At 32.6% G+C, this 11,413-nt stretch overlaps 1 long non-coding RNA gene across 1 annotated transcript; it reads right to left on the bottom strand.

The window, feature by feature from the left end:
* Window positions 1-574: 574 nt before the first annotated feature.
* LOC141724103 (uncharacterized) lies at window positions 575-1,855 on the bottom strand. The gene is made up of 3 exons (XR_012576496.1): window positions 1,670-1,855; window positions 1,471-1,548; window positions 575-621 (listed from the first exon to the last, which is right to left on the bottom strand). It is a non-coding gene; the product is annotated as an uncharacterized LOC141724103 (long non-coding RNA).
* Between the last annotated feature and the right edge of the window lie 9,558 nt (window positions 1,856-11,413).

Here is an 11,413-nt window from a genome sequence, read left to right as displayed (position 1 = left end):
CAAAATATTTCTGAATGAGGTCCAACGAATGGAGACACCTTAATCAAATAATCAAAACAGGGTTTGGTATCCTATAATTGCTCTTTGAATAGTTAAATCTTTATTAAATAATGTGAAATGATTTATAAACTATTCAGTATATTTTTAAATACTTTCTGGATATTTAATAATCCCTTAAGTATCGCTTTATAAAATAATCAATCAAGTAAGGGTGTCCCTTAAATGAATAAACCAATATTTCTCGAAGTTTAAGTCAAAATCTCAATCGTTCGCTTGATATCTATATTACGCGAAAGGTACTTTATTTATGGAAATAGAAATCTTTCGCGTCCGGCTCTCTCCGGAATTAAATCGCTATTAAAATATCTCCAACTCCCATTATCATATATTATATTTGAAATACATTTCAATTTCTCATACTCGTGTAAAACGAAATTTGTTTTCGTAACAATCGCATAATTCGTATGCATTGATATCATAGACAAGCATATATATTTGAAATGTAAATCATGGCATCAATATCACAACAGTATATATATAGCATGGATAGTATGAGATAGGGTTTCAAAAACTTGTCTCGAGTAATCGAAGTGGTATCGTCTCTGGTGTTTGGTTGGCGATCTATAAACAAGAACCAACGGTCTAAGTTAGTACGCGATTAACGTCTCGCTTTTATTAAGCAACTTTCGCAACTACTCAAGTATAACGAATCTTCGATCGTCACATTCTCAACACTTATATTCTCACTTTATAACATGGTCGAGTTTTGAAATCGATCGTTCGCTTTAGAAAGTCCATTTCGAGTTTTAAGCTCGAACGTGAGAAAACGCGCGTCAAAACTAGGTTTTTATGCGTTTCTCGCTTGCGCTCACTTTACCAAAACATTTTTATAAAATCGAAAAATTAATATTTTCTCAAAATTCTTTTTGTACAGTCTTCTCTACTGTCATATCCATTTTTTATAAGTTTTCCAGAATCTCAGAATTATTTTAAGTCCTTCAAAATCACCATGCAAGTGGACTTAAGTGTAGTTGGCTAATCGCAGAAATGTTTTACACTAAAATGACCATAACTCCTAAACCGTAAATCTCCTCATGATGATCTACACATGTATAGAAACTACAAAACAATATCTATCTATTCATGACCAGTGGTTTTCAAATTTTAACCATTTTCATGGCCGAAAACAGATCAAGTGCAAGAATGCCCAAACTCAATTTCTACTACTTGATCTTAACACAATCACTACCTATAACCATCATAAACACAAGTACTTCTCAAGATCCACCCACATGAACCTTATATGCTCTATCTAGTACCACATACATGGATTACAACTCAACATCTCAAGCCTTTAGCAAGAACATAATCAATACAAACTCAAACAAACACAATCCTTTGGATCTTAACACTACAACAAACATAACTCTTAAATCCAACCATAAAACCTTAAAGGATTGAAAGTTATACCTTCTTGGACACTAGGAAGGTTAGTTCTAGGATGATTGAGGCTTGGTTTTCTTAGAAAACACTTAGAAGGGCTAGATCCTTAAGAAACAAAACCAAGAAACAAGTTAAAATTTCGGAGTAACCTTTCTGCACCTCATTCAAACATTTTTATAAAATTGAAAACATTTAATTTGAGGCTGAAATTTGTTACGAAGCTTACCCATGATATAGAGAAGCTATGGTAAAAATTTCATGATATTTGAATGAGTATATTTTGAGTTATGAATTTTTCTTTCTCCCTTGCTCAGAAAATCCGAACTGCTGGAATGAAAAATGGGAGAGCTTTAAGTGAGGGAAAAGGGGTTGTTTTCTTTTGTGGCTAAAGTGTGGGAGTGTATAATGAATATATGGGATGTATGCAGCAGATTTGACAATAATTTGGCAAAGGTATGGGTTGGTTTGATTGTGTGGTGAAGTGAGAAAAGGGAGAAGTATGGCTTGTGTACTTGTTTGTCTCCCATCACTATTCAACACTATTCCACTAACTATTCTAGTTAGCTTCTAATCATCTAGTTACACTCCTAACTACTAGTTAGGACTTGGTTATGCATGGCCAACTTGCATGGGATTTAATTTCTCATTCGTTTATTTATCGTAAACGCAATCGTCGTTCCATTCCGATAGTTTCCACGTATAACGACTTGTTTCGTAGAGATTTCTTTTATTGCTTATAATCCTATAACCAATTCAATTCCTTCTCTTGATCATAGAAACACCTTGATATATTATTTATTTCACGTAGTATTCCCGGTTCTACGCCATTCTTTACGGATACGAAAACACGTAGTATAATTGTGAATCTTCAAATTTCGTCGGCTTTTACATTCACTTATTTTCCTCGATAAATAAGAATATGATCTCGGATTCTCAAAATTCCACTATTCATTTTATGATGATCCCCATACGTATTAATTAATTAGCTCAAGTTACTATTCACAGAAGTTTTAAAATATTACAAAAATCAGGGTTCTTACACTTAAGATCTATAATGAATGAAAATTATGCATTTAATCTTTGAGAGAAATGATGTACAATAGTGATTTCAAAAAGATTTTAATGAAATAAGAAATCACCAATGTAAAAAGAAGTTTGATTTTCTCCTAAAACTGTTCGAGTGCATAAGTCTATTTTTATGCCTAAAAAGATAAGTGATTTGATAAGACAGAGACTGATGACCTAGCAGTATTAAGAAGAGAAAGAAAGATTTTGTCTTTTAATGTGAATGAGTTTTTGTAAAAGCATTGATCACATAGGGTAAAGTCTAAGCAATTCTCATTCACGTCAAAACCTCCATAATCTATCTTTATAAGATTATAATCAACAAAATTGTTTATTGATAAATATCCTTAATAAGAATGACTATGATGCTAATTTCAAATTATAGTGAATCTTTCATGTATAGCAACTCATATAAATTCACTAGAACTTAAAATCTCACAATCATCTGCAACAAAATATTAACAATATATCATTGACTGATACTTGTCAAGTACTTTAGATACCAATAATTATGTTGCATCCTATTTTAAATATTAAAATAAGATATCAATGAATTAAATACTAATTATCTATCAAATAGACATTAGCATTCGATTTCATATGCTATACAATTGTTAACTCCTAACAACTGTAATATCTCAAACAATATTGGTTCGATAAATAAAGCAACATTAACCAACATTCATTTGCTTGCACTCATAGAAAAATATTCTTAGTTCCATATACTTTGATCCATTGAGTATTGCATCTATTATCAAAGTGTTTAGGAATTTGCAAAAGTATAAAAATTATTCTAACTTGACAACATATGGTTACTTTTAATAAAGCAATCAAACATTTTAACCATAGTTGTACTTAAGAAAAATTTCCACACTTTCTATATTAGTATAAGTGATTGAAGATAAGCATTGATTACTTAGAGGAGTTCTAAGTAATATCACAAATACTAAAACTTCACAATTAGTTCATAGTTAAACTCTTAACTAAGTATCATTGACTGACATAAGTCAAGAATTAGCACTCATTTAATCATGCTACAATCATAATTCTGATTTCAGTGAATTTTTGAGATATAAGCATTGCTAAATTCACTAAAACCAAAATCTCATAATTAACTTATAATACACAAGTTACATTCAATATACTAGATATCAATTGTTGACAAATTTAGTTATAATCAATCATGCTGCTTATTTACTTTAAGTTAGTTTGAATTATGGAGCAAATAAAATCATTGAATTTCTTCAATTTCCATAATCTAAACTACCCAAAATAAATATTAAATAAATAAATACTAAATATCTATGAGTTAGATACTAGCACCTAAATATTTATAATTATCCTTGAATAATCACCAAAAGGATATATGACTTATATACATGACAATCACTCTCTAGATAATTAGTAATTTTAGAAATACTTTCTAAGCATATAAAATATTGAGAGTTTTATACACGTAACTTAGAAAATACTTCAACTTTCAATATTAGTGATTATAGAAATAAGCATTGATTACTTAGAACAAAAATTCTAAATAATATCACTAATACTAAAAATACCACAATTATTCGTACATGATACAAATAACTATGCTACATTTTATTCTAATATAATTTAAATTATGAGACTGATATAGAATGGAATTGTCTACAGTCATAATTTAAATAAATTAAAATAACATTAAAACTTAATGCTCTAATACTTAAGTACCACAAATATATATGATATTGTAATCATGATAATCAAGATAGTAGCACTAAGTACGAGGCACTGGATTACTGATAAATTCACAAGTCTTTTAAATATTGAAGAATTAATACTTGTGAACTTATATTAAGAATTCCGTACATATGGGATTTCCAACTAACGTGTAATAAATGATATCCCACACTTACAAACTAGTCTTGAAAAATTAACTTTATCAAGTGATTTAATAAATGTTTTTGTCAGTAACTCTTTAACTAAAAGACATGCTCTAGAATTAAATGATACCTGGTGTAAAGGTGCCTTGTCATAGAGTATTCCATAGTGTTGTTGGATTTGAGGTTGTTTCTTATCATAAAAAGAGATCAATCTTCGTCCACGAAGTTGACAGCTTCCTAAGATGCTTTTCCTATCACTTAAGTTGATAGCTTCAGAGATGCTTCTCCTGTCTTTCTTACAACCTGCGTAATCTATATCTATATAGCCAAACATGTTAAGCACAATATCTTTAGGGTACTTTACTCCAAGAGTTGATAGTCCCTTAAGATATCTAATAATCTTGTTAATAGCTATAAGATTGGATTCTCTAGAATCCACCTGGAACCTTGCACATTGGCATCTTGAGAACATTACATGTTGCCTATTTGCATTTGAGTAAAAGAGTGAGCTCGCCATACCTCTATAGCTTGTCATTATACCTAAGTTGCACTGATCAAGCTTTAGTGATTTCTGTTGTTAAGTAGTCTTGGCATGTATAGAATCTTCCAAATTTTGCATCTTCAAAATATCATTAACTTACTTGTATTGCCATAATTCTTTTGGTTTACTTGTGCTCTTAAAATAATTGTTCTTTTGGCTTGCTTGAGCTCCTAAAAGAATTATTCTAATGGCCTGCTTAAATTAATCCCAAAAAGAATTGTAACTTTCCAACATGCTCCTCCATACCTACTCTGCAATTACTTAGCAAATAATCTTGCACATGTCTTTGTTAGTAGACCAACATATAACATTATCATTATATCACTGCACATATAACTTAATATGTTTGTGCCTAGTGATAAAGAGAGTTATTAATATGACGACTCTACTAGTTCATATTTAACTGTAACTTCAGTTAGATTGTCATACCATGTCCTTGACAATTTCTTGAGTAGTATACTAGTTTATACCAACCTAAAGTGAGCTTGTGAAGAAGAGATATGCATAGTCCAATAGATCTGCAACTGCAAAGTCCATGAACTGTGGTGCATTGACTTCCTCTTTTGACTCACCACCCAGGAGTGCACTTGTACATACTTACCAGAGTCCAATTCCAGGTAGAATGTGCATCAGGTGCTTGATATGTCATAATGTCCTCAAGTCTCGTCACTGGTGCTTTCTATCAGATACTGCTTTCTGATAATAACCTAGCATCCAGTTTGGCCTTGTCCCTCGTAACAATGCCATTGTCATCCAGTTTGACTTCTGGTTATCCTTGTACCTACTACAATATTGTCATTTGGTTGGGATACCAGCTTCCCTACAATCCGCTTGCTGACTGATTGAGTTCATTTTGCATTGCAATCACCCAACCAATCCGGATCTATCAGAGCTTTTGTAACTTTCTTAGTTTCTTCTTCAGATAGAAAACTAAAGAATTAATTATTCATTCTCAGTAGCCCCGCAAATCATTACTCCACCATCTGGATCACTTAGAACTAGACTCTGGGAATAATATTGACATCAAACCCTTTGTCTCAGCAGATATGTTCTTGTAGTGTCCTCTTGATATTTAATATGGTGTAGTGTCTGACTAGTTGTTCCTCATTTTGCTCCCCCTAAGCTATTGCTGGGATTTCCTGAAAATCCTTACCCTTGCTGACTGGCTTCATTGAAATAATGAGTTATGTTATACACTGCCATTCCACTGCTTGGATGTGAATCATCAATACCATTAATTTCTCCTTTAACAGCTTGGAGCATGGTGTTGTTAAACTGTGCATTTAGACTTTCAACCATCTTCTGTTGATCGACCACAAATGCCCTGTAGGTTATATACTCCACTGAGTAGCCATGGAAAATATCATAACTAGTCTTAACTACAACTTCCAAGATCTTCAAACAACTGAAAACATTTCATTGTTTGCTTTTGTAGAATATTCTCTCCAAACACTGTCAGGTTATTCAGTGTTCGCTTCTGTTGGCCATTAACTCATTAGTGGTCTTCATGTATACATCCCGATCAAGGTTTGATCTTACTCATTGTAAACTGTATTGAGTGCTTCAGCCCTTTGGTATTTAGAAAGTCTTGATTAGCTTGATATTTCCCTTGTAGCTTTAATCAAGTTCGGGTTCTTCCTTTGTACCGCTCAATTCTGACACGGAGCTCCCAGTGCTGAATTTGCCTCAAAATGTTCTTGATGTTACAGATATTAATCAAAACTGCTTCTTGAATTCAGTCCCATTATTTGACCATGAGATCATTTCTTTTACAGTAGCTTCTAGCTTGATCTTCTTTGATGTAATCAATCACCATCCGTGATGTCTTGTCTTGAGAATGCACGAACAACAACTTTGTTTAATAAGAGTAGTCAACCACCATCACTAAGGTATATATTTGCTTTGATGTGATGTTGTCTTTAACTTCTCTTTCTGGCATGACTCACATTTTTCATCCTTCTGAATTCCAGATGAGGCAGTCCTCTCACTAACCCTATTTCACAAAAGAGTTCCTTGAGATGATGTTCAAGGGTGAGAGCTTCCAATGCCATAGCTAAACATTTTTCAGATGAAGCTTTACAGTAGAAACCATTGACTTCACCTTTCCTGATAGTCTAGCCACGAGCATATCCTTTCCTTACTCTAAGAAGAGCAAGCTTCTAAGTTGCTTCATCAAAAGGTTTAGTAAAAATGTCAGCTAACTGGTTTTCTGCTGGAACAAAAATCAAGATGATCAGGGGCGGAATCCCCAACCTAGGGGACCGGTGATAAATGCGATCTTTGGAGGACCGTGATTCCGAGGGTCTGTGATAAATACAATCTTTGGGGGACCAACTGCTGCTGGTTTATCCAAGAATTCAAGGAAAACATATGCTAGAGAAGTCATGCATATTGTTGGGGAAGCCACAAAGAGGGCTAGGACAGAAGTGACAATGACATTTGATGATTCTGACTTGGAAGGTGTGAAATTTTCTCATGACGACCCGCTGGTCATAACGCCGATAATAGGGAACAACCCAGTGAAGAGAGTCCTTGTAGATAATGGAGCCTTGGTGGATATCTTGCTTCATGATACCTTCTTAAAGATGGGTTACAATGATTCACAATTGACCCCGACTGACATGCTGATATATGGATTTGCAGGAGTAGAATGCCCCGTGGAAGGGATAATTAAGTTGCCAACGACCATAGGACAGGAGGAATAATCGCAACACAGCCACTTAACCAACTTCGTGTGCGGCGATTAACAACAACAAAAGACCCTGTGTCTAATTTTGCACGTTAGTGGAAAACTGTCCCTGTTCGCGCGAGTAGGTCACGTGGCTGCTATCTAATTCACCAAGCGCGTGTTGGAGCATAAACTGCGCGCGTGAGCTCTACGTGTGGCGACGATGGCCTGCTCTTGCCGCGCGTGGATCTCCTCTGGCGGCACAGCTGAGCGGCGATTACAACAACAAATCGCAAGAGCTGCCTTGTGATTTTTTCGTGGCGATTGCCTGTGTGTGGCGACTAGAGAGTGCGAGTCTTGCACGTGGCTGCACTCCCGCAATTTGCGTACAGTGTGCGGCTTGTTCAGCACAAACAAAACAATATGCAAGAGAAGCTGCCAATTTATAGAACTAAAACCAAGCTTGAGATTTGGCAACTATTAATCAAAATGGCACCCAACAAACAAAATGGAAATAGGATAGATTGAAACTAACTGGAAATTGGCAGGCCAAATAACTGAAAAATAATTAAATTAAAAATTTTATTTACAAAAATTTAAGTAGTAAATTAATTTAGTTAAATTTATAAAATAAATTTATTTAAATTAAATTTATAAAATAAATTTTCTAAAATGAAATTTACAGAATAAATTTATGTAAATGAAAAACTAATAAAATAAATTATTTTTAAGGATCCTGATTTGTATATCAATCAGTGTGCTCTGATACCAATTGTTAGGTCCCAAATTATCATAGAAGGAGGGTTGAATACGATAATCACTAAATTAAAAATTCTTTCGAATCTTTACCAGATAAAATATTTAGTGCTCGGTTAGTGGTTTCGTGTTCTTGAGAGGAATAGTGTTTGGTACGATAAAAACAAGGAACACAAGATATTCGGGGAAATATATATTCGTATATAAATCCTCGAGGGTGTTGCTACACTCCGGTAAATAAATTAACCGGATACAATCTAAGAACAACAAAGTTCCTAGCTACTACAAAGATTTACAAATCAAATCTTATACAATAATCTAGCTTTTGTTTGTCTAATGATTTAATTACTGGGTAACGATTATAATGCCACTATGAATATACAAGAGTTAAATCAGGCATTATAACGTTACTCCGGTGAGAAGTTAAACGGATATACAAAAAATTTGAGCTTCTCTGTAAATCAATGCTGCCATTTTCACTTCTCTTTCGGGAGAGAAGATGAACAGAAAAATAATGAATGGCTGATTATCTTCTGCTGCAAAGTGTAGACTTTATACACAATAAAATTGTGTGGTTGAGAATTGAGGAGCTCTGTATGGCGACAGCTTTTCTCTGTGGCGACAAGGAGTGCAATCTTTGTTCTGTGGCGACAGGCTGATCCAGGAGAGAGGAGCTTGGTTGTGTGGCGACAAGTATACACCACAACAAACAAACTAACTTGTACGTTTGTTTGATTTCTATTTATTTTTCTTATTTTCTTTTTCTTTTATTTGTTTTGTTTTCTTTTTGTTTTTTGTTTTTGTTTTCTCTTTTTCTTTTGTTTTTCTTTTTCCTTTCTTTTGTTTTCTTTTTCTTTTTCTCTTTTCTTTTTTTTTGTTTTCTTTTTGTTTCTTTTTTTTTAAGTTTAAATTGTAATTAAATTAATTTATAAAATAAACTTAAATATAACTTATATAAATAAACTAATTTAGATTTGTAAAATAAATTTATTTAAAGTTTATAAGATAAATCATTTTAAGTTTATTAAATAAATTATGTTAAAGTCCATTAAATAATTTATTTAATTTAACAATTAAACTTTGAGCTTCGCCAGTCCCCTGAGTTGTTTAGCTGTATACTCTGCGCACCTCTTCTCATACTTTAACAGATAAACGTTCAATCCAAGCACGTTTCTCAACTTAACAATTCTTCTATAAATAATATCAAGATTCCTTTCACGAGCTGTTGACGCCTAGTACAACTGGTCTGATTCACAGATGACTAACCCCGATTTAGGTCTTCGTATTATAGCCTTGATTACATTGTTAAGCTTGCCTCAACTTTATTGCTTCGAACACTGACTGTCAATAAATAATTGTACTTTCACTGGAATCATTTCTGGTACTCTAGACAACGTCTTCATTAACCTCTGTCTATACCCTATCTTCAATTCTTCAGATTTCTATGCTTCAAACACTGTCTATCTTCAATCAATGCCAATACACTGAAATCTTCTGGTAGCACTTGTATACTGAATCTTCAATATTTCTGAAACCCTGAAAGTCTTTAACCTTTGTTCTTCACTGAGGCATGATCATATTAATGAACTTCTTTCAGTGACATGTAGACAAACTTCAGGCTTTCTTCTAATCTTCTGATTCTTTGTATTTGCCTTGTCTTCATTTTTCCTGATTTCTTGTGTAGACGTAGTATTATTAAGCTATCTTAATCTAGTGTTGTTATTGTGTTGAGTTATCACGTAACTGTTCATACAGCTACGCAGTCTCACCAACAATTTGCTAAGCCAGAAATGAAAACTATTAGTGACAGCTTAGAAAAGGTTTTAGTACATCTTATTACATGTCGTGTAAACCAGTAAGTTACTAATCTATAAAGTAAATACTGGTCCTTTGTTAGAAAAGTAACAAAACAGATCTAGATTTTTTTGTAACTCTCTCAAGATAGAAGCTGAGTTCTTTACTTACAAAGAACCCAGAAATTTGTAGTAATACATACTTAATTTTAATACAAAGTTAAGTGAGTTTTAAAAATATATGTTTGTTGTGCATGCTTTATTAATTATGTTTAAACACAATATCTCTAAAAATTAGACCGCTTTGTTCACCACATCCAAAATAGTTTTAAAAAGCCTAAAAATAAAGAAAATGCATTCACCCCCCCCCCTCCCGTGTTGTATTCATTACCCAACACGGTACATAAAAATACACGAACACGAAGTACACGACCATGATCTAGTGCCGATTTTGTGTTTATCGTTTGGGTACATGACACGAGATACACAAATTAAAAATATTTATATTGTTTAATATTGTAAATTAAAATGTTTATATTTTATATAATATTGTAATTGTATTTACCTAAATATGTTTATATATTTATATTAATATTCATTTTTACACTAAACATGACATGAGAACAACACAAAAATGGAGGTACGCGAACACAAAAGTACGTGAACCCTAAATGAGTAGGTTTTATGTTTGGCGTTTGAGTACACGACACGAAAAAAGTATACGACACGAACAAATTGACAAGCTTAAGAGCAATGCTAGAGATGTCAATATTGATCTCAAATGATGTGTCAATAATGATTTGACAACTTGAAATAATTTTATTGGTAAAATTTATATGAATACATAAGTCCATTATTATTAATTGCTTTGTAATCAACCACACAATGACACGTTCTATTTGAGATATATTTTCGGTACCCATTTAAAAATTCTAGCATTATTCGTATTTCTATACCAAAAATTTAAATAAAATTTTCCAAGTTGAAATTAATTATAACCTATCTTCATTCTTTCAGTTAATGAATTAATTAAATTATCTATCATAAATGGTACTAAATTGACTTGAATATCTACATTCTAGCATTTTCACTTTATTTTTTTAAAATGGATTTGTTTACTTTGTGGCCGCAGGTACATTCTAAACAATAAATTTTGTATATTTTTGATAATTTGACTAATTATAAATGGATAGAATTTTTGTTTATGTAGGGGGTTAATTATTATTAATAAAATAGAGCCAATCACGATTTGACACCTAACTTACTACTATATGTCCTTGAAAAC

Source organism: Apium graveolens, chromosome 5 (genome assembly GCF_009905375.1).
Source record: "Apium graveolens cultivar Ventura chromosome 5, ASM990537v1, whole genome shotgun sequence".
Classification (NCBI taxonomy): domain Eukaryota; kingdom Viridiplantae; phylum Streptophyta; class Magnoliopsida; order Apiales; family Apiaceae; genus Apium; species Apium graveolens.
This window is presented reverse-complemented; position numbering and strand designations above follow the sequence as displayed.